General features: G+C 44.2%; 1 long non-coding RNA gene across 1 annotated transcript; it reads right to left on the minus strand.

The window, feature by feature from the left end:
- Positions 1 to 222: 222 nt before the first annotated feature.
- On the minus strand, positions 223 to 5340 carry LOC130911428 (uncharacterized). The gene is made up of 6 exons (XR_009062122.1): positions 4776 to 5340; positions 2092 to 2407; positions 1203 to 1277; positions 962 to 1096; positions 496 to 867; positions 223 to 401 (listed from the first exon to the last, which is right to left on the minus strand). It is a non-coding gene; the product is annotated as an uncharacterized LOC130911428 (long non-coding RNA).
- Positions 5341 to 5812: the final 472 nt, after the last annotated feature.

Here is a 5812-nt window from a genome sequence, read left to right on the forward strand (position 1 = left end):
TTGTGTGTGTAAAAAGAAGTAGCTGAGACATGAAGTACATCTCAATATGTTTTATTTTACAAGGTCATTGACCGCCTCCTTAAAATTTACAAAGTTTTCAAAAGACCTGCCAGAAAGTCCTTTGGACGTGGACGCCTTGACCATGTAGGTCTTTTTTTTTTTTTTTTTTATCAATATTTTTTGTGACCCTGTGCAGATTGGGCAAAAAGCGCACAGGCGCGTAGTATTTTACATTGCCAGTCTTCATCATCACCTTGTGGTGGTGGTGCTTGTTGTTGTGCTGCTGCTACTGCTGCTGAAGATGGTGTATTTGCTACAGCAGGTCATGTTGATAATGCTGCTAATGCTGATGCACAAGCTGACGTGAGGGGCGTAGCTGGTGCAACTTTGCCTTTAGCTTGCTACAGAACAAAAAATAAATATCACGGGTAAGCCCTGAAATGCATTAAAACACTGGCAAAGGAAATTATGTTATTTTTTTATCGACCTACTGACCTCCTCCTCCTTTGTGAGGATGTACAGTCGAAATCGCTTAACGTGACATTGATGTCCTACTCTGTCATCAGTAGCCACTGACGCACGAAGCAGAAGGCTTCCTGGACCATCTTCCATTCTTCTGCGCTTTTGGCGAGATCGTTACGGAAGAACTTGGAGAGGTCATAAAACTGCCACATCTCCTCGAACGTGAAGGACCGGAAGCTGCCATGCCCGCAGATGGCCCGGTCGATGTTCTGCTCCAAGTGGCATGACACCGGAGGGAACATATCCACGTAGCGTAGAAGCTGCTCCTTCAGCCACCACTCCCCAGTTTTGGTGTCGCACCTTCCCATCTGTCGTCGCCTCTCCTTCACGTGGCTATCGAGGAGACTTTTTAAGAGAGCATGCAGTAGTTGTTTTAAACTGATTTTTTTATTTTCTTTTGGGTAACAAAGACACACATCAATTTCTTATTTATACTCACTACTTGACATAGCAGACATCTTCCTCCATAAGCCACAGAAGGTCTTGCCTTTGTATTTCCCAAAGGTCACCGTGAGCTGGCCAAGGATCTGCTGGTCTGTTGGAGCTGCGGTGACGGCATGGCAGTTTTTCCTAGCTGTCAGGCGTAAAAAAACATCAGACAAGAAGAAATAATGTAGTTCAATTCATTTTTTAAATGAAGGAGATGTTGTTGTTTTTTTAAAAGGCATCCAGAACAATACCTTGTTTGTACATGTACTTCTCAGGCGCAGTTTAGGCAGCAAAGCATGGTGGCCGGTCATCGCTTCTGATGTACACTGAGAAACACAAAGGCAAGTGTCAACACAAAAAAGCAGGACATGACACGGAGGAAAAATTCTAGATGATAGTAATAATAAAATTGCATTTTTGTTGGTTGTGAAGACGATGCCTCCATTCCTAGCTGGCAATTAGAAAAACAAAAATGACGATGTTCAGAGATGCTAAAATGTTGAGAGGGGTGTCTTGAGTTCATCTAATTCCCAAATTCCAAATAAAAACGAACTTATTGGGGAAAGTGCAAAATTGGCCCACTTACAAAATGATGACGTCTATGTAGTACAGTATGTAGAAAGTGACCTTATCCAACATTGGGGCTTCTTCCCCTTCACATGGAAGAATCATGTTTATGGGTATGGTTCCCTTTTAAGATCTTATACTTCTGACAAACATTTCCGATGACCCTTTCAACATGGATTCTCAAATGTGCTGACAGCGGCCTTTTGTAAATGCTGGGAGTTTGACATCTGAACACTACATGCCCACACATTCTTGCATGTCAAAACCTCTGTCAGCCAAGACATTGTCCCCAGGTAACAAATATTTAAAAAACAAAAAAATCACTGTTCAGGGTTATATGTTTGTCACTTGTACGCCCTCCCCAGCCTTTTGATAAGAAACAAATGGCTCCCTTGGGTGTAATACATATTAAATACTTCATAGTGTGGTGGTGCTTGTAGCTGGAAAACATTTGGGCACGTGCTTTCAGATTTGATGAGTTTTCTGTGAAAATTTCAAAACGGTCAATAATCACAGTCTGTGTCACATCCTGATTGGTGTTGTGCGTCTCATCCTCCGTGATTAGCTGATCACCTTTTTCTCCAGCTTCATGTGTCCCCTCTTCAGTCTGTAGCTGACCACTTTCTTCTCCAGCGTCAGGTGTCCCTTCCTCATTCTGTTGGTGACTGTTTATTTCACCAGGCTCAGATGGTCCCTCCTTGGTCTGCAGCTCTTCAATGTTTGCATCCTGCTGGACCCCCATCTCTGGTGCTTGCAGTGTCTCTTTCCGTAGCTGCTCACGTTCGTCTTGCAGAGCGTGCAGTGTTTGTCGGTGTAACAGATGTGTGTCCCAGATGTAGGGGTGGTGCCCAGTCTGGGTCAGTCTCCCTCATTTCATAAGCTGGTTCACCTGCAATCACAGGTTTTATTTAGAAAGCTAGGCAAGATTGGATATTTCCATGGCATTTCACTTTCGTAAACACTTAATCAGACATGCTACCATCCCATCAGATCATCAGAATTTATAAATCAAGCCGGATGCAACGGACAGGACGTGAAAAGTGGACATGTCCGGGCAAAGAGGACGTTTGGTCATCCAAGCAAACAGTCATGGCCGATAAAAACTAGATCACGATTGTGTACGATCGGGGAAAAAAACGGACCCAAGAAGACATCATCACAACTGTTTCTCCACCAAGCATTGTGAGGAATGTTCACAGTCTATGTGCAGCGACATTAATTCACTTTACAACGCATACTCACATCATCAATGAAGGAGCCGACGTACACTGCTGGCCAAAAGTATTGGCACCCATGCAATTCTGTCAGTTAATGCTCAATTTCTCCCAGAAAATGATTGCAATTACAAATGCTTTGTTAGTACTGCTTTGTCATGTACGTGTACAATCATTTAGTTTATTTTTTTTTTGTCTGTGAATTTCAATCTGTTTGTCACTAGTAAACATACACTCCATTTGAACAAGGAGGGGGACAGCGAATACGTTCGTTCGCTTCCAGCCCTTCCAGTTCAAATGGAGTGGAGGTTTAAGTGCTGTCAATGGCAACACTTGGTCACTTTTCAGTTTTAGTCGATTTCAGCGACGCCGTTGGACAAAAGCGGTGGTGTTTTGCCTTAAGGCAGACACACACCCAAATAGTGCTGTAAAATCACGATGGTCGCCTGCAGATGGATAAAACATTTGTTTCCAGCGGCTGTGTGAAGGATTAAAAGTAACAAGGTAATGAATCCAGTTGTGGCTAAACAATAGGATAGGATCAAGGCCGGCCCAGCCTATACGCAGACTATGCAGCTGCTTAGGGCCCCTGACCACTCGGGGGCGGGGCCCCAATCTGGAAACCTCATTTTATAGGTTGTTAATAGGGCATCGTGAATAATGTGGGGCGCATTGCCGTTGATCTATGCAAACATCCATTTTCTTGTCATTACAATCTGGCAACCTGGGGAGTGACGTTAAACCTGCTTTGCGATGATTGGTGCTCAAACTTGCTTGGAAAATAGATGCACGGATATGTGGAAGAGAATTTATCCCTCTGGAGCAGAGAAAGGAAAGAAGAAAATCGTAGAAGAAAAGAAACAACAGTATAGTGCTGCAACGATTAATCGATGAACTCGAGTATTCGATTAGAAAAAACATTCGAATTAAATGTTGTTGCTTTGAGTATTTGTTTAATGAAAGTGGCATTGTAATGGTTTATTTTGAAATTGTTTGCATTTACTTTTATTGATTAGGGTGGATGCACTGCCCTCTGGTCTGCCTCTTTTTACATGGCTGAATCCAACTGCTCCCTGTTAAGACCAACGTGAGCTAAGTTTTTGTTTGAGCTAATGTTTTTTTAATGTATTCATAATTTAGTTTATAGGTATATTTAGCCGTTTTTTGTGGGAATATGTGTCTGAATCATTTGTTAAGAGCATTGTGAAAAAAACCAGCATTTTATAGCATTTAAGCTAGCTGACTTTTTCTATGCAAGTTAGCCAATTGTTCTTTTGTTGTACATAGATCCTCATTAAAAAAAAAAAAAAATAATTATACTCTTTGAGGCTGAGCTCAGGTATTTTAATTTTTCATGTTTCTAATCCGATTACTCGAATATTCCAACTGACTGGTCCATCAATTAATCGATTACTAAAATATTCTATAGCTGCAGCCCTACAACAGTATCGCGGTAATTGAGCATGTTGTTTATGTTGTTGTTGTTGTTGTTGTTGTTGTGCAAGACACTCCGACTTGAACGCTGTTGTCAGCTGAGCTTGTCAATATGTCGTACTGGTAATTGCCATTAGCTGCAGGGCAAAAGCCTGGAGCGAATCAAGTAAAGCGGAGCAAGCTGTCACCTGTCGGCAACGGCAAATGTACGGCTTCCGCTGATTGTAGTAAAACGAAATATTGGCATAATATGCATTTGGACTGGAGAGCGTAGATATAGTCATTTCATTTATATCGGACATTATTATCAAGTAGTATACCAATCAGAAAAAGGTTTGGCGCCATCTACTGTAAGTACTGACAATCATTTGGGGTGAGAAGTTTGAAGTATGCGGTGCAACAAAATCTGATTAATATACAAAATGTGGACGTATGGGTTGGATTGCATGTATGGGTTTCACAGTACTCTGTGACGAAATGGTGGGCCAAAAATATGGGCCCCTTGGCATTTTGCTTAGGGCCCCCAAGTGGCCTGGGCCGGCCCTGCGTGCAAGTGCATCCAATCCACGGGGGACAGACGAGATGGCAGCCCAGACTCAGCAACCTCACCTGCACCTGGCCGAGCTCACAGCCGCCCAGTTCATCGACATCTGGAAACACTTTGACGTGGATGGTCAGTGACTTTTGCTCTTTTTTTTTTCCCTTCCATCAGAAGTTCATTTCTTAAAAAGAGAAAATGTGTTAACTATTAAACATTCATTTTCTTGACTTGGAGTGAAAGATTTTGCAATTTTAATCCTATATAGGGCACTCATTTTTACACAACGTTTGGTTGCCATTGACGGCACCAGACGTCCATATCCATTTTGGCTAGGAGAGGCTAGCAGCGAATGACTACTGCCAACCCTTCCAGTCAAAATGAATTGGATGTCTAGTGTCGCCACTGACACTGAAAGATGAGCATTCACAACCATTCTTTCCAGTTTAAACGAGTTGGATGTCTACAGCTGTCAATAGCAGGCAATGAGTAAAATACTAAGAAGAACAAAAAGATCGACTTTGGAGTCTTATTGGAGATCATAACACATCCATCCATCCATCCATTATCTTCCGCTTGTTCCAGGGTCGGGTCGCGGGGGCAGCAGCTTTAACAGGGAAGCCCAGACTTCCCTCTCCCCAGCCACTTCAACCAGCTCCTCCGGCGGGATCCCAAGGCGTTCCCAGGCCAGCCGAGAGACATAGTCTCTCCAGCATGTCCTGGGTCGTCCCCGGGGCCTCCCGCCGGTGGGACATACCCGGAACACCTCTCCAGGGAGGCGTCCGGGAGGCATCCGGACCAGATGCCCGAGCCACCTCAGCTGGCTCCTCTCTACGCGGAGGAGTAGCAGCTCGACGCCGAGTCCCTCCCGGATGACCGAGCTTCTCACCCTACCTCTAAGGGAGAGCCCGGACACCCTGCGGAGGAAACTCATTTCGGCCGCTTGTATCCGGGATCTTGTTCTTTCGGTCACGACCCAAAGCTCGTGACCATAGGTGAGGGTAGGAACGTAGATCGACTGGTAAATCGAGAGCTTTGCCTTTCGGCTCAGCTCCTTCTTCATCACTACGGACCGGTGCAGAGTCCGCATTACTGCAGACGCCGCACC

The sequence above is a fragment of the Corythoichthys intestinalis genome, unplaced genomic scaffold (assembly GCF_030265065.1).
Source record: "Corythoichthys intestinalis isolate RoL2023-P3 unplaced genomic scaffold, ASM3026506v1 HiC_scaffold_45, whole genome shotgun sequence".
NCBI classification, from domain to species: Eukaryota; Metazoa; Chordata; class Actinopteri; order Syngnathiformes; family Syngnathidae; genus Corythoichthys; species Corythoichthys intestinalis.